Source organism: Choloepus didactylus, chromosome 5, assembly GCF_015220235.1.
Source record: "Choloepus didactylus isolate mChoDid1 chromosome 5, mChoDid1.pri, whole genome shotgun sequence".
Classification (NCBI taxonomy): domain Eukaryota; kingdom Metazoa; phylum Chordata; class Mammalia; order Pilosa; family Megalonychidae; genus Choloepus; species Choloepus didactylus.
The window spans coordinates 132,737,130-132,755,788 of record NC_051311.1 but is presented as its reverse complement, the minus strand read 5'-3'; positions in this window follow the sequence as shown (position 1 = coordinate 132,755,788).

The window sequence follows — 18,659 nt, the reverse complement described above, 5'->3', positions numbered from 1 at the left end:
TGTCTTTGCTTGTGATGGGTTGGTTGAGGTCTTCTATTTCTTCTCTGGTCAGTCTAGGTTGTTCATATGTTTCCAGGAAATTGTCCATTTCCTCTACATTATCCAGTTTGTTACCATACAGTTGTTCATAGTATCCTCTTATAATGTTTTTAATTTCTTCAGGATCTGCAGTTATGTCACCTTTTTCATTCATTATTTTGTTTATATGGGTCTTCTCTCTTTCTGATTTTGTCAGTCTAGCTAGGGGCTTGTCAATCTTGTTGATCTTCTCGAAGAACCAACTTTTGGTGATATTTATCCTCTCTATTGTTTTTTTGTTCTCTATGTCATTTATTTCTGCTTTAATCCTTGTTATTTCTTTTCTTCTACTTGGTTTAGGATTGGTTTGCTGTTCATTTTCTAGCTTCTTCAGTTGATCCATTAGTTCTTTGATTTTGGCTCTTTCTTCCTTTTTAATATATGCGTTTAGTGCTATAAATTTCCCCCTTAGCACTGCTTTTGCTGCATCCCATAGGTTTTGGTATGTTGTGTTCTCATTTTCATTCGTCTCTATATATTTAGCAATTTCTCTTGCTATTTCTTCTTTAACCCACTGATTGTTTAGGTTCGTGTTGTTTAACCTCCAGGTATTTGTGAATTTTCTAAGTCTCTGATGGTTATTGACTTCTAATTGTATTCCATTGTGGTCAGAGAATGTGCTTTGAATCCTAAAATTATATTAAGTGTAATTTACTCCTTGGTGATTCAGAGGGCCTTAGAATTATCATTACAAAAATTAGTTTTTGTGGTGAGGTATAGAAATGCAAGGAGCTTTACAATGTGACAATGGCATGCCTGATTTTTCATTCACTCAATCATTAAAAAATATTTAAATTAGTTAATTAATTCTGCACACAGTTATTAATGGCCTCTCTCTGCCAGGCACTTTCTGAGCACTCGGGGATACAGTGGTGAATAAAATGCAGTCTCCGCCCTCCGCAAGCTTATGTTCTGGTGATGGCTGGCCTGAGTTGAGTCTGTTAAAGGATGACCAGATGTGCTGTCAGGAATGCTGCTAATTTTTGCGGTTAAGAAATCTGGCTGTTACTTCCCCTCACCTTGAAGACTCAGCACCCGGTTTATGGATGCTGCTTCTTTCACAATTCTCACTGATTTCAATATCCACAGAGATGAGGCTTCCAAGGGCTTGGCCTCTTCCGTTCTGCCACCTGCTCTCCTCTGATGCTCGGGCTTCCTTTCTAAGCCAGCCATCGACTCCCATGGTCTCCCCACACCGGATCTTGTCATTCCCGATATCAACACCTTCTTCACAATCTCAGTTTCTGTCACCCGCTCTCTGACTACTTCCTCCTGTCTTTCCACATATTTCCTCCAGTTTCCTGACTCATACTTGTTTTTGATTCCATGGAGATCTGAATCCACTGATCCTACCACCTTCCGCCACCCCTCTACCCCTCCATCTTCACATCCCTCCTGGTCCAGCTTGGATTCCACGGTGCATTAGCACAATCACTCCTTTTCACATCCATCAACGCCTTTCTCCCCTCTCGCTCTGAGTACTTGCCTGGAAAAACTCCACCTCTGGTTAAATCTACTCTTTGCTTCCCCTGGATGAATGTGGTTGTAGAAAAAAGCACAATTGTGCTGATTAGTCGGGGAGAGAATTAATGATTGCAAACTTCACGTGGTCTGAGGTGTAGCCAGCAATCTTCCTGCTGTCCTTCCCTAGCTCGTGCTCTCTTCCTGTTCTACACAAAAGTTTAACTTCTGTGCCAGTTTGAATGTATCGTGTCCCTCAGAAAAGGCCATGTTCTTTGATGCAATCTTGTGGGGGCAGATATATTAGTGTTGATTGGATTGGAATACATTGAGTGTTTCCATGGAGATACACCCCACCCAACTGTGGACGAGATCTTTCATTGTTAATTTCCATGGAGGTGTGACCCCGCCCATTCAGCACAGCCCTTCATTAGTTTACTGGAGCACTATATTAGCTCAGACAGAAGGAGCGAGCTTGCTACAGCCAAGAGGGATGTTTTGAAGAATAGACAGGAGCTGAGAGAGGTGCTGCAGATGAGAGACAGTTTGAAGATGGCCGTTGAAAGCAGACTCTTGCTCCAGAGAAGCTAAGAGACGACAAAAGTCCCAAGAGCAACTGAGAGTGACATTTTGAAGAGGAGCTGCGGCCTAGAGAAGAACGTTCTGGGAGAAAGCCATTTTGAAACCAGAACTTGGAGCAGATGCCAGCCATGTGCCTTCCCAGATAACAGAGATTTTCCAGACGCCATTGGCCGTCCTCCAGTGAAGGTATCTGATTGTTGATGACTTACCTTGGACATTTTATGGCCTTAAGACTGTAACTGTGTAACCAGATAAACCCCCTTTATAAAAGCCAGTCCATTTCTGGTGTTTTGCATTCTGGCAGCATTAGCAAACTGGAATAACTTCTTATCTTGAAATAATTTCCTTCTTAGAAAAGTTGCGAGAACTGTTAAAAAATGCCATTTATCCTCCACCCAAAGACCCCTACATCTAAATAAAGACACGTACATTTACACCTACATCTATTTCTCTGTCTCTGTATACCGAAAATCATTTATCTTCAATTCAAAAATATCACAGGGCCCATTCTAGCTTTCTCCCTTTCCATTCTTCTATCACCCTTCTCCCACAGTGAGAAACCTGGCTCCCATTATCCTCAATATATTTACTTACTTGCCTGTACGTAACTTACTTACCTGTATGTAACTAATTTTCCAACACCTGCCAGACTGCCTTCTTTAACTTGGGTCTGGTTAGTTGCTCATGGTTTTGCTTTTTTTTTTTTTGTTTTATACTTTCTATTTTGAAATAATTGTGGATTCACAGGAAGTTGCGAAAAGAGTAGGGTGATGTCCCATGTAACCCGATTCAGCGTCTTACAATGGTGACATCTTGCATAACTGTGGTACAATATCAAAACCAGGGAAGTGGCATTGGTACAATGTGTGTGTAGTGCTACACCATTTTAACACATGTGTAGATTCACATAACCAGCACCACAAGATAGACAACTGGTCTATCACCGCAAAGAGCTCTTTGGTGCTCCCTTTTTAAAGTCACACCCACTCCTCTTCCCTGCCATCCCGAATCCCTGGCAACCACTAATCTATTCTCCATCTCTATAATTTCCTCATCACTTTTTGACTTAATTATTCAGGAAGGAAGAAGAAAGAAAGGAAAGAATGGAAAAAGAGGAAGGGGGGGCTAGATGACTATTTTTAAACATTTTTTTTTTAAATTGTGAAGCAACACACATAGAAGAGTGCATAAACATAAAAGCAGAGTTGCATGAAAAAGAATAAAGTGAATTTGGAAGACTGTATCACACTGTCTCCTATATCTTCAAACCCCCAACATCTCCCCTCTCCTCACTCTCAGCTGAAGACCCTGCTTCTCCTTTCACTGAAAAAGTGGAAATCATCAGGACAGAACTTCCACAGCTCCCGGCACCACACCCACCCACTCACCTGGGCCACATCCTCCGCCCTCCTCCTGCCACAGTGAAGGATGTGCCTGCACATTTGGGCACTGGATCTCATCTCAAAGGCACTGTGACTGCCCTTGTCTCTATGCTCTTATATCACCCATCTCCTTCTACCTACCATTTGTCCCTCTCTCCTGCACCATCAAATTTTCCTTCTCAACTGGATCATTCCCATCACAGATGTGCTAAATCTTCCATCTTAAAAACAAAACAACCAACCCTTGCCCTTCACCATTTCCCACCCCACCCCAGCTACTATCCCAGTTCTTTGCTGCCCTTGACTGTCCAGCTCCTTGAAAGAATGTCCAAACTCACCATCTCTGCTCCTCCCATTCTCTCTTGAATCCACTCCAGACAGGGCTTCCATCCCACCATTCCTTCAGAACAGCTCTTGTCAGGGTCACCAATGACTTTCCCATTGTCAAATCCGATGGCCCATTCTCAGTCCTCATTCTAGTTTACCTAACAGCACCGGCAGGTACAGCTGATCACCCCTCTTCATTTAAAGAGATTCTTCTCATAGATTCCAGGATCCCACACTTCGCTGGTTTCCCTCGACCTCACTGACCTCTGCTTCTCACTCTCCTTCGCTAGTTCTGCCTCATCTCTTCCATCTCCAGATGTTGACGTGTTCCAAGGTCAGTTCTCCATCCTCTTCCCTCCTTCAGGTACATCCGTTTCTTAGATGATCTTATACAGTCTCATAGTTTGAAAACCTATATGCTGATATTCCCAAATGTGTATCTCTAGCTCGGTTGTTCCCCTTAAACTCCAGACACATAAAATAACAACAAGAAGAAAATAAGTTGAGTATATGTGTTTGCTACAACAATAATTTGTTGTTATAGCAAACATATGAATAGTGTTTTATTTTGTGCCATGCACTGTTTTAAACACTTTACAAATATCAACTTATTTAATTCTCTATGAGTTAGGCACTATTACATTCCCATTTTACAGACGATGAAACCAAGGCACTAGGAGATTAAATGACTTGCTCATGTTTTATAGCTCATAATGATGTCACTGGGATGTGAATTCACACAGACTTACCACGATATTATACCATGTTTTATTTCTCTGTCTACTGTACATTTCTTCTTCAATATCTAAAAGACACTTCAAACTTACCAGGTGCTTATTTACCATCCATATATCTCCTTTGGCAAAGTGTCTGTTCAAATCTTTTGCCCATTTTTAAATTGGGTTGATTGTTTTCTTATTGAGTTTTCAGAGTTCTTTATATACCCTGGATAAAAGTCATTTATTCTATAAATGCTTTGCAAATATTTTCTCTAGTTTATCTTTTCATTCTCTTAGCAGTGGCTTTTGAGGAGCAGAAGGCTAAATTTTGATGAAATATAATTTGCCATTTTTTTCTTTTATGAATTGTGCTTTTGGTGTCATACCTAAAAAAGTCTTTGCCTAACCCAGGGTCACAAAGATTTTCTCCTAGAAGTTCTGTAGTTTTAGTTTTACATTTAGGTCTATGATCCATTTTGAATTAATTTCTGTTTATGGTGCAAGGTATGAATCACCTTTCCTTTTTAAAAATATCCTATTTGAACACCATTTGTTGAAAAGACTAACCTTTCTCTTTTCTCTTGCCTTTGCACCTTTGTTGAAAATCCACTGTCCGTATAGGCAGGTTCTGGTTCACAGTCTTATACAATGCTGTCTTGAGTATTATAGCCTTATAATAAGTCTTACAAAATTTCACACTTTATAAGTTTTGGTCCCCCAACTTTATTCTTCTTTTTCAGAATGATGGATTATTATTTTATTCAATGAATTAAAATTATCATTTATTTGAATGCCCAAATTATTCCATCTGTTGCCAAAAGGAGGCCTTTCAAGGTGCCTCCTACATTCTTTTGATGTGTCCCCATCATTTTTTGACTCCTTCCTTAATTTCCCATACAGTAATATATTCCAGGCTCAGCCTGTGTGCTGTGTTTCTCTTCAAGGAGCTCTGATTCATTTTATTGGAGTATGGTATTTAAAAATCAAGATCTTAGCACTCATGTGTTCATTGCTATTGGGATGTCATTGCTTGTAGGTCCTCTCATTGGATACACACACACATGCACACACCTAAATCTATTTCTCTACATCTATATTAAAATCTTGAATTCATATAAATACCTCTAGTTCCAATCCAACACTTCAGGGTTCATGCAAGTCTTACTCTTTTCCATCTTTGTAAGAGATTCTCTACTAGTGAGAAACCTGACTCTCACTATCCTTGGTATATTCACTTGTCTGCTTAATTTTAGAATATGCTGAAAGTAGTGTCAGAATTGCTAACATAAATGTTGTAAAGATACTGTGTCCAAGTTACTTCTGTTAGTCCTCTACTCTCACGCCAAATTTCCTGGCGCTTTACTAATCTTTAAGATATGGTTAGGTTTATATGTTTCTGCTTGTATCCCATTTTAGAGCTTTCCCTCCAACCTTGTTGATTTGGTTAAACTTATAGCTATTATCCACGTCTCTGCTGAAATGTTACTTTATCAGAAAAGTTTGATCTGATCTCCAGATAAAACAGTAATCTCCACTGTTCTCCCTCTTGTTCCATTTTTCTCCACAGGATTTATCGTCGTGTATATATGTATTTAAAAATTCTTTATTGTTTATCTGGCTTTCCAGAGTGTAAGCTCTATCATGGCACAAACTTCATTCTTTTTTATATACTAAGAGAGTGCTTGGCATATGGTAGGCCTTCACTAAAAATTAATCTAATGTGTGAATGAGTAATTGAGCTTGAGTTTAAGTTCCGACTCTGCCACTTTCCAGGTGACAAGCATCTTGGGCAGGGCCCATGGCCTACTGAGCCTCAGTGTTCTCATCTTCCCTTGAGAGAGAGAATGCCTCTGTCACTAGGCTGTTTTAAGGATTGAAGGAGACAAGGCGCTTATCCCAGTGCCTGCTGTGTAAAATACATGCAATAGATGTTAGCTCTTAGAGGTATCCCGTGTAAAACTCATTTCCCCAAAGCAGGGCTAGGCCAGTCATTCAGATGGAAGGTTATTCAGGAGCCTAAAGTCAACGGACCCTTGGGCTGCAAAAAGGCTTGGTAGACAGAAACCCAGTGAATCTGCGGAGTTGTCTTATTGACCCTTTCCTGATGCTTTCAGTACCACTCCAATCTAACATGGAAAGAACTGTGACACCTGGGGTCAAGAGCGAGCTTGAGAGCAGGCCAGCCTAGTTTCTAGTGCCTGATGCTTGCATATGTGCTAGGCTTTTCTGGGGAAAACCAGACTGCTAATTCATCACACTGTACAGTAATTCACCTTGGTGCCTTCCTGGTGGGGACATTTGTCAGTTTTGCCTGCTGGCATTCATCCCCTCTTCTATAAACCTTCCCAGTTTTGCTCTGGGGATCTACTGTCCTCCATTGGACATAGTCTTAGAGGGATTGTCAATAAGATCCCCCTTTCCCTACCACCTGGCCTCCTGGCTGAGAGGTGGGTTCATGACCAGGTGAAGCCAATCAGATGAACCCGTGCCCCAGAACCCACCAGAGCTGATTTGCCTGATGGAGGCAACCTGTAGACACCATCCATTCGTCTTGTCCTTTGGATCCTTGGAGTGGCTCTGTATTCTGCTCTTTCTGATTTCCAGTTCTTCAGATTTTCCTTTGATCCTGTGATCTCTTCCACATCCTTCCAGTAAATCTCCTCTTCCCCCACCCCGCCCCAGACAGATCTGGTTTCTGCTGTTTGTGACCAAAGACCCTTAATGGATACACCATTCCTCCCTCCATATTTGCACTTTATAAAGAGATACTTGAACTCTGTACTTGAACCGAAGGCACTACTCTTCACTGGTAGCATTTGAGGCCCTGTGATTCTTAGATTAAGGAGGTTTTTCATGGGGAAGTGGGAGGGAGGCCTACTTAGTGCTACTCAGATTACATGATCTTCATCTGTGTGTACTTACATGTGTTAAGTGTTTTGCCATAATTGAAACACAGAGTGCTACAAAGATCCAACCCTGGACCCAGACTAAGAACGGGGTAATAATACTAACACTCTAATCCTGACATTACACCCTGCAACATCTGAAAGGGTATATAGACACAGCCCATTACCAGAAAAAAAAACAATAATCTTACTTGGATTCCAGAAGATCCCAGAAGACGACTAGTTCTTTCCCCTCTTCGTTGGGTGAACTTTCCAGTGAAACAGAGTCTTTGTATGCGGGATGCCCCATGTCCTGTCCCCTCTCTCTTCTTCCAGCCACCGTCTTCTGTGTCATACAGCACCATCCTGCTGCCTCTGTGTCCAAGGATGGTGACTACGGTGGAGTCTCCTATTCTTCGGACTGGAGCCACCAACATCAACAAATGTCACTCTCTCTGATACTAGCTGCCTTTAATAGAGTATTATACTGAAAGAGACTCACTGCACCAGCTGAAAGAGGAGAGCACAGGGAACAATATAAAGGGTAAAGGGACAGAGTCCTTCCAACCACACTCTTCTCACTCCCCCACCCCCCCCTTACTTAGTGAGAAGAAAGGAGCTGGCAGCTCTGGGCCGCGTGTGACGTGATTTCTGAGTTCACGGAGCCAATCATGGTTCAGTCGATATGGGTGGTTTCTTATGCCCTTTGTGGGGAGCAGCCGCTGGCTCCTACTCTTTACAAGGTGGGGTCTTCCCCACTCAGGAAGCTCACCTCTCCTTGCCTGACAGCATTCGTCTCATCCCTGCCCTGGCCATGTTCCCTTCATCCTGAGATTTGACCTCTGAGGATTCTGTGGGAGGAGGTCGGTGCCCCTGATACTATGGGGGGAGGTGCTCCTGCACAAAGCTGGGGGTTGCTGGGCTCCCCGGGCACTGATTGTTCCATACTATCTCATTACAGGAGTGTGCCCCCCAGTGCAGCTGCCCTCTGAACAGGGGTCTCCCCATTTACCCCCTTTACCTCTGGGCCAAAAGCAGAGGTCAAAGGACAGCCTGGACTTCACCTAAAATATCAAGAAATGGGGAGTGCAACAGGTGGCATTGCTCCCGAGCTCTGTGAGTGTGGAATAAGATGCCACCCTATTGTCTCCACTGCCTCTTCTCTCCTGGGTTCTGTTAAATCTTGTGGGGGAGGTGGAGAAGTCACAGATAGGTGCTTAACAGCCATCTCCCAGCCCTCGCCTACCTCCACCCCCTTTTCTGTCATGCACAGATGTTTCCGTCTGTTTCCATTCCACAGCTGAGGGAGATGTTAGGTCTACTGGAAAGGTCTGACCATGTCTTGAACCCAGAAAGTGGGAACAAGCAGCAGCAAATGCTTATCAGGACAGGAACTCTCAGTGGCAGGGCCCCCTTCTCCTATAAATTCTCGTATAAATAACCCACCTTTGGCAGCACAGATTTGTTTCTCCTCTCTGAGGTGAAGTAGGGCTTTGCAGAGCTGCCGTCCACCCACCCTGACCTAAGCAGACCGGCCATGATGGGATCTCTTCTCCTCTTTTGGACTCTGTGTGTGTGAAAGTAATTGTCACAACACAGCTTAGCCCTAGGACCAGGCACGGAGTCAGACATGAGTTTAATAGGACTGACTCACAGGAGATGATTTATTTCATGGTGGCAGCGGGCCAGGAAAGATGGAAGTTAGCAGTCTGCAAAAGCAGAGGGTGCCAGAGGTTGGTTTATAAGGGTTAGGACAAAGGGAGTGTGAAAACTGAGTTTCAGCAGGATCTTGTGACACAAGGGTGTGGAGATTTGTTATCTACAGTGATCAGGGGAGGGGAGTTTCAATGCTTTGTTTACATTTTTCCCTCCCCTGGGGAGGTCTGATGACTTAACATCTGTCCTGGTCAAGGAGGCAGCTATGTGAAATCACTACGGAGGGAGGAGTCGTGGGCCCGGGCCCCCACAGTAATAAAGCGGTGGTTTGCTGAAAGTTTCTGTTGTGCCTGAGCCTGAACCCACAACGCACCTTGTAGCAACTCGCTCCACAGGCAGTGCTAAGGATCAATCTTAGCTGTTTTCATTCCTGGACAAAGCAGGGAAGCTGGGAATGAAAAAGCATTTGCCCACAGTCCCTGAGCCTCGGTGCAGGCTTCTGGTCCCTCCTGGGCATGTCTGGTGTCCCCAGTGATGTGATCTCTTCTTACTGGTGCTTTCCTGTGCTGACTGCCGCATTCAGAGGGCTTATGGGACTGGATAACTTCTCAATAGATAGTTTTAGTAAGCAGTGTTTTTGGTTAAACGTATCCAGCAGAGGTGTCACTTTTGTTTGAACACCCAGAAAAACTGGGCTGTGCTTAGCTCTGCCCTCCCTCCCCTCTGCACTGAGCACACCACGTCCGCGGCGGCTCGGGGCCCCATTTCTGAGCCAGCATCACCTCTCACAGCCCGGTAAAGGGCACTGCAGGGTCCTGTACACAAGCCCCCTGTGCATTTAGACAGAACGGCCGCCTTTCCTGGGCAGGACTCGGGCCCTTGGACACCCTCCCCCCAGCTGAGGCTCCTTCCTTCCCACCCGCCACCGGCCTCAAGCCGAGGGAAATGTTTATGAATACTAAATTTAACAGTGGTGAAGTCTGAATATATTTTAAAAGTATTTAGTAACTTCAGTATTTAATTGTCTTTCATATTTTGTAGTCTCTACGTATTTCTAGGTCTTCAATACTCTTGAAGACTCCTGACGAGCTCACAGTAGGTAAGCACAGTGCCTATTACACCACTTTAGGAAACGGGTCCTCCTTTTTCTGGACGGAGCCCACTGCAGTTAGGGTTCCCCAGTCCTCCTGCGTCCGTGGATGCTCCTGCTGCCCCCTGGAGGATGGGAGGTCCTAGGGCTCGTCGGATGCTTTTGATAAGTTGCTGAGAGGTATAGTGATGCCAGCTTGTTGACAAAATCTCTGTAGTGGTTGCTGAGCCCTGAAAATAGCTCGTATTTTCAAAAATGGGCAGGATGGGGCTAGTGAGTGGGTGGGTGAGTGTGGGAATCTTCTCCAGCTTTGTGCTCACTACTTATAGGAAGAAAATATTTCCCACATTATTTGCCTAAACGAGCAGCATGGACTCTTCTCTAAGGATATGTCGACACTGCCTTCTCAAAGGGAGGTATCCCTTAAAGAAGTCCACTTCCCATGCACCTCTAGAGTTCTCTCCCAGATCAATTATTTATAATCAGTCTTTTCAAAGAACTGGCTTTGGCCTTGTTAATTTTCTCTTTTTCTCAATTGTTTTCTATTTCACCGATTTCAATTGTTATCTTGATTATTTCCTTCCTTCTACATACTTTGGGTTTACTTTGCTCTTCTTTTTCTAGCTTCTGAGGTGGCAGCTCAGGGCATTGATTTTAGGTCTCTATTCTTTTATAATATAAGCAATTAAAGGTATACATTTACTCTTAGCACTGCTTTAGCTTTTTCATATATTTTTAAATTGAACTTATTTTGGAATTAAAGTTAAAAAATTAATACAAAAAATTCCTTTAAATCTCCTTGTCCCCCTTTCCTAATGTTAACATCTCATATAAACATAGTACAATTATCAAGAATAGTACAATATTATTAACTACACTAGTGACATTATTTGAATTTCACCAAATTTTCTACTAAGGTCCTCAGAATCCTGCACTGAATTTAGTTCTTATCTCTCCTTGTTTTCCTCTAGTCTGAAACAGTTCTTCAGTCTTTCCTTATATTTCATGACATCGACTCTCTTGAGGAGTGCTGATAATTCATTGTTTGATGTCCCTCAGTTTGGGTTTGTCTGATGTTTTCTCACGATTGGAGTGAGGTTATGCGTTTTTGGCAAGAATACCACTAAACTCTTGTGTTATTCTCAGTACATCATCTCAAGAGGACGTGCGTTTAATGAACGAACAGTTTAAGCTCTTCCTTGGTGGCTCCTGCTCTCCATGTCTTGTAAGAGTCCTGAGCTCTTGAAGTGGCTCTCTCTCTCTAGCTAAGCCAACTTGGCAGGTGAAATCACTGCCCTCCCCTCTACGTGGGATCTGACACCCAGGGGAGTGAATCTCCCTGGCAACATGGGATATGAATCCCAGGGAGGAATGTAGACCAGGCATCGTGGGATGGAGAACATCTTCTTGACCAAAAGGGGGATGTGAAAGGAAATGAAATAAGCTTGAGTGGCAGAGAGATTCCAAAAGGAGCCGAGAGATCACTCTGGCGGGCACTCTTACGCACAATATAGACAACCCTTTTTAGGGTCTAATGAATTGGAGTAGCTAGCAGTGGATAGCTAAAACTATGAAACTACAACCCAGAACCCTTGAATCTTGAAGACGATTGTATAAAAATGTAGCTTATCAGGGTGACAATGTGATTGGGAAAGCCATATGGACCACACTCCCCTTTGTCCAGTGTATGGATGGATGAGTAGAAAAATGGGGGCAAAAAAAAAAAGGCACCCAGTGTTGTTTTTTTACTTTAATTGCTCTTTTTCACTTTCATTTTTATTCTTATTATTTTTGCGTGTGTGGTAATGAAAATGTTTGAAAAATAATTTTGGTGATGAACGCACAACTATGTAATGGTGCTGTGAACAACTGAATGTGCGCTTTGTATGACTGCATGGTATGTGAATATATCTTAATGAAATTGAATTAAAAAAAAAAAAAAGTCCTACGCTCTTGGCCGGGTGACATCCAGCTCAGAAGGTAGAGCTGGCCCTACTGCTTAGCCAGAAGGTCTGCTCTGGCCTGGGGGGTGGTACGGGGGCTCCCATCAGGCAGGATCCTCCTTCTAGCTCCTTCCGTTCGCTGGGAGACCTGCCTTCTTTATCAGGCTTTCTTTAAAATACTTTATTAGAACATGTGGGGATACATGCCACCCTTCCTCTACCTCCCAATATTTCCTGCAGGACATTCCTGTGGAGAATCATCATGAAAAACTCAATTATAAAACTCTCTATCTAAAAGTCTCAGGAGGGACTAAGCTTTGAGGTGGGTATTGGTGGTGGTGGTTTGCTTGTTTATCAGCCTTGTAACATGATGTAACATCAGGCTTGTGTCCTCACCAGATTCTTCAACTTTTACATGAAAATATCTATCCTGCCCAGGGCTGGCATCAGAGCTATGTGATCTTTGCAGTCTCTCAGAAGGACCCCTCTCTTAGAAGGACACTGGGCATGCTTGGTTTAATGTCCTACTGTAGCCATCTTGAAATTCTTAATAATTTTTTGAATAAGGGACTCTGCATTTTCACTTTGCACTGGGACATGCCAAATTATACAGCCAGCCCCGATCCTGCCTTCAGCTCAGCACCTGAAAGAAAGCACATGGCACTGCAGCATGGAACAGCTATGGCCTCATATGTGTCAGGGAGCATTTGCCTGAACTCACTGGTGCTAAAGGGTTTGCAGTTTGCTTGGAGGTGATGGCTATGGAGGTGCAGGCTAACTGCCCCACTGTGCACTCCAAAACCCAACCAGGGGCAAAGCTAGCCTGCAGAGATGTGTCCCACAGGGAATAGCCTTGGCTCCCCATAGAACTGAGTTCTGGTGCTCACTTTGGCCTGAAATAGCCCCCTCTGTTAAAGGAACAACACTGTGAAACCACTGCTGTACACTGCAGGGAAATTGACAACTGTTGAAGGCATCGCATATGCAAGAGAAAATTCTCTCTTCTCCTGAGCAGACTGTTTGTACTCTCTTGGCAGAAAGAATGTCACAGACTCTGTGAGTATATAACTGATCATTGCTTTCCTTATCTTGCTTTTAGAAAGCTCAGAGCCAAGTCTGTGTCCACTGCCAGCCGACAGAGAGCTGGTAGAGCATGCATTTTGGTTACTGTCCTCATTCTTGGCTCCACTCTATCTTTCCTGCCCTCAATTTCCTTCTGCCCATCTCCTTATCCATGCCTATATATTTTTATCTTTTTATATATATTTTTCTAAGTCACCTCATACCCCTTCTAGAACAAAATATAAATCAAGCAATAAATGACAATACTTAAATCCTATAAATCAAGTGCCCTCTTCCCATATAATCCGTATAAAATAAAAAGATTTTTCAGGACCTGCTCACACAAGCGTGGTTATTTGCCACAGCACGGTGACACAGCAGCTTCTGGGGCCATCTCCTGGGATCATGGGATTTGCTGTGCAGGGCCCAGGCCTGGTGTTGGATCACCTCCAGGCTGGCAAGCCCCGTGACACCCAGTCAGCTGCCCAGGTCTCCTGGAGAGGAGATCACTGCCACTCTCTTCCTCTTTTTCAAAAGTAAAACAAATACAAATCAACTGCTGGCCACTAAACAGATAAATACCTGCTGGCCTTTTCTGACACCAAAACACAGCACAATTAGCCCAGCAGGTGAGCTGTGACATGCTCTTCCAGCAATTTAGGAAATAGGAGAGCAGAGAAAGTCAGCCACTACACGAACTCACTTTGGCTATGTATGGCAACTGATTGGAAATATTGTAGTAAGAAGGATGGGTGAGGATCAAGCATCACGATATTTAACTTGGATGAAGTACCATGATGTTTTAGGCCGCATGAAAGAGAGCAGGGTTTGCACAACTTCAGTCATTCCATGTACACCTTCAGGGTTTTTGCTATATCTGTTTACATTTATTATATTTTTAGCTTACTATATTTTGTTGAATTCCCCAGCTACTTACTTTAAGCTCATCCTAAGCAAGAGTAACCATGAACTTGGGGGTTTGATATGCTAGCACTGTTTTTTCCCCTCGTCTATTGAAAATAAACATATGCCTATTAAAACTTAAAAAATGTTTTGTTCATGTGCCACCTGAAGTCATCTCATGTACCACCCATGGTTGGTGTGTCACAGGTTGGGACACATCAAAGGAGGAGAAGCTTGATCCTGCCCAGAAACAAGTTGGTTACAATGGGATTTGGGGGATTAGAGAATCTGTCCTTCAAAAGAGCCTACTTGTATATAAATACACGTTATTATAGCTGACATCTTAATACCATAAATGTAATTGACCAAAAAAAAAAATTAATCACATCAGCAAACACTTGTATATTGATTTAAACTTCTTAATTAATTAATAGAAGCAGGCCAGCTGGTTTTTCTTTGGCTTCAGGCATTAGTTATTTACTCACTATAAACTTTGTTTCAAGTTAAATAACCTTCTTTTTGACTCCTCTCTTCTAAATCTTATGAATAAATGGGAATTTGATAGCTATGCTGAAATAATGTGTTCTCTTCCTGGGATAAAGGGTAACTCATATAGCAGGATTTGGAAAACCAGAATCAACAAGTGGTGGGGACCATAACTTTTACACCATTCCTGTTTCTATTTCTAGGCTTCTTCTGATAAAATTGAGCCTTTAAAACTTATGTTTACTAATGACAATAGTGAACTGTTTGTAAGGCCCTTTAGAAATAATGCTGGTAGTTGTGATATGTGCTCTGTGTATTTTATGAATAGTACTTGTTCATTTAGTTTACTAGACAGCCAGTATGAAAAAGTTATGCTTATTGTATTAGTCAGGGTTCTTCAGGGAAACATATATAAAATGTAAATATTATGAGATCTTATTATAGGAATTGGCTCATGTGACTGTGGGGATGGGCAAGTCCAAATTCTGCAGGGCAGAGCACAAGCTGGGAACTCCAATGAAGATTTTCAATGAATTCCCCAGGAGAAGTTGGCTGGCTGAAGAAGAGATGGAAATTCTCCCTTACCTATAAGCCTTCAGTAATAGGATTAAGATCCAACCTGAGTCAGTTGGGCCACACCCTAATTGAAGTAACTTCATTTAAAGGTCCTATTTACAATGGGTTCACACCCACAAGAATGGATTAAGAACATGCTTTTCTGGGGTGCATAGCTCTAAAGCACCATACTTACAAAACTGTATGCCAAAGTGGGCTGGAAGTTTCACCAGGAGCCCCTGTGGAGACGTGAACGTTGCACGATGGAGAGGGATGGGGTCTCCACCAGAAAAGGGCTGGAGAGAATGCTTTTGGGCTGTGCTTTCACGCCATGTTAGGTAAAGGGGGGCGGGGGTAGGGAGGATTTGAGAACTTCTGTTGTAAGGGACGGAAAGCGAGTTGTTGGCATTTTGTCATGGCATAACTGGGGATATGAAGGCAAAAAGAGGAAAAAATTGGAAAAATAAATGTTCTGTAAAATCAAGGAAGAGAGAGATTACTTCTCAGCAGTAAAACAGGGGCAGAGAGGTAAGAGGAGAGAGGTTTATCTGGAGACCTGGACAGTGTCAGACCTGAGCACCAGATCCTCAAAGACGAGACTAGCACAGAGACATCTACAAAGTGCATCTTTTTATGAGGTTTTCGGAAGCAGAAAGGGCATGAGCCCGACTTCTGAGAGGTGCTGCATTAAGTCAGCTGGAAGTGCTAACATAGCTTTCAGGTGCTGGCTTGGCAGGATGAGGGCTCTGTGGGATAGGCAAGGCCATTCACCACGGAGGCAGGGAGCCCGGACAAAGGCTGAGAGGCCAGGCACGATTCCAGGGGCTCTGTCTCACCCACGCGGGGATGGAAGTTGGAGGAGCGTGACAGCAGCCGTCTCTCAGACGACGGCGAGGTGGACAGGGAGTGGGCTCCTGCCGGCCCTCACAGGGGGCTGCTCTGGCCTGTCTGCTCCTCTCTGCAGCCTGGCCGGGATCTGGGAGTAAAAGTCCCTCTCTACCACTGTCCTGATTACAGAGCCCCTGGGAGGATACCTGAAAAAATCATTTTTTGTTTTGAAACAAAACCTGACAATAGCTGTTTCTACTCGGAGAGGTTTCTACTCTGAGAGGGCTGGCACGATTCATAGTGGAGATGAAATCAAACTCTTCATGGCTCCCCTCCCTCATCGTAGGAGGAGAAAAGAAACTAGAAATTTCAAGGTTTTTGCCAGTTCTTGCAAATTGTTAGGGTGGAAGCAGAGGTTATGAAGCAGAGCTGACCAGGAGAGGTGTCCTCTCCCCCTAGGTAACAAGAGAGTGATTAGAAGGCAAGGGGGGCTTTCAAAGAAATTTGAAGGTTTTGTTGTTGTTTTAATTCTAGAGGAAGCTTCCAGGGGCTCCTCTGTTGACAGCTGGACTACATTGGTAACCTGAAGAGAATGAAAGAAGAGTCTAGACATTGCTTCCTCCAGGGTCCCCGCCCCTCCTTTTCCTCACGGAACCTAACAATATGACATGTTGGTGGCATGACGGAAAGTTCCTTAAAACGGCAATTCAGCAGTCATGTGCTTGGTGAGGAAGTTGGTTCAGAAAGAGTATGTGTATGTGAGAGAGTGTGTGTGTTACTGTGTGAGTGTTTGTGTGGCAGGCTGAATTATGCACCCCAATTTAGACATGGTCTTAATCTTCACCCACGTCCCTGTGGGTAGTAACTCACTGTAAATAAGACCTCTTGAACATATTATTTTTAGTTAAGTTGTGGCCCAACTGAATGAGGGTGGGCCGTAATCTGGATTACTGGAGTTCTTTATAAATAGGAGAAATTCAGACGTAGTAGGACAGAAAGCCACAGGGAGGACCCTGAAGCTAGAAGTCAATGGAAATGGAAGAGAAAGGAGAGGACATCACCATGGGAGAGCCAGGGAACTCAGGGATTGCTAGCCAGCCAGAACACTATTCACCTCGGGCAGAAGCAAACCTTCTAGCCAACACCTTGATTTAGACTTCTGGCCTCTAAACCTGTGAGCGAATAAATTCCTGTTGTTAAAAATATATGGATATAACATTGTTTAAAATAATAGGTTATGACAAATTCCACTGTATATTTGCCCCAGCAGCCTGTCAAACTAATGTGTGCGTGTGTACATGTGTGCATGTGGGGATAATGGTCTTCCCTTCTTTGCCTCCTTGCAGATCTTGAGCAAGTGCATCTCATTGGCACTCTAACCCAGAACCATATGGGGAAAGGGATTCTGGAAAATGTAGTTGCAGCTTCAGTCCTGTGGGGCAGAGGAGACCTCAGAGGGGAGGGTTGGGGGTGGGTGATCCCAAATTGACAACACATCCTGTATATGTGGAGGAAGGGATACCCACTAAATGTTTAACAGTGATTACCTCTGGGGAGTGAGATTTCAAGTGGGATGGGAGGAAAAGGGAGAGTTTTCATTTTTTTCTTTTTTTTTTTTTCTGTTTTTGTTTTTACATTTTTTGACATATGTTGCATACCATAAAATTCACCCATTTAAGATGTACAGTTCAGTGGTGTTTAGTATATTCAGAGTTGTGCAAACATCACCATAAGAACCTGCAGCTTTAATTATGTAATCTCTGTATTGTTTAAAGTTATTTTTACAAACCTACATTACTAAATAAATATAATGGAGCCAGGATATAATCAAACTTGGTGATTTTGCAGCAGTAATCAAAACAGGGATGCCATATAAATTACAAGATGCTCAGTTAAATTTGAATTTCAGATATACAATGGATAATTTTCTCATGTAAATGTGTCCCAAATATTGCATGGGACTTATACTAAAAAGTATTCATTTATTTCTCCGAAATTCAAGTGAACATCTTGTTTTTGTTTTTTCTTTTTGCTAAATCTGGCAATCTAAATGAAAAAAAAACCAGTAGCATATGATGGAATAAAAAATCATTGAAAAATGGTTAAAGCATACACTGACCATACAACCCAGCTGTTTTAGTTTGCCAAAGCTGACAAAATGCAATATCCCAGAAATGGGTTGGCTTTTACAATGGGGATTTTTTAACTTACAAACTTAGTTTTTAGGCTGTGAAAACGTCCAAATCCAGGCATCAGCAGGTGACGCTTTCTCCTGGAAGACAGGCTAACGGCAATTCTCAGCGTCTCTGTCACATGGTTAGGCACTTTTAAGTACTCCATAGCTGCCCTGACATTATTTGACAACCTTGGATTTCATTAAATTCACCACATTTTGTGTGTATGAGCACGGAAAGCAAACTTCAATTAAAAAACAAACAAAAAACCAAAACACAGAACCTCATATTACTGAATGGCCTAAAAGCACCTGGATAGGTTCCTGTTTTCAAAACCTGCCTGAGAATAAAGATCACACAGAGCATTTGTCAAAACATACTCCCTGGCCCAGCCCAAGGGAGAAGCCAGTTATCTGTATCCATTGTTTAACAAGCACCCAGGTGATTCTTATAGTCAGGCAATTTTGAAAATGCTGGGCCTGTCCTTTTGAGAACTTCAAAGGCAATGGGAAATTCAGTTGGGATTCA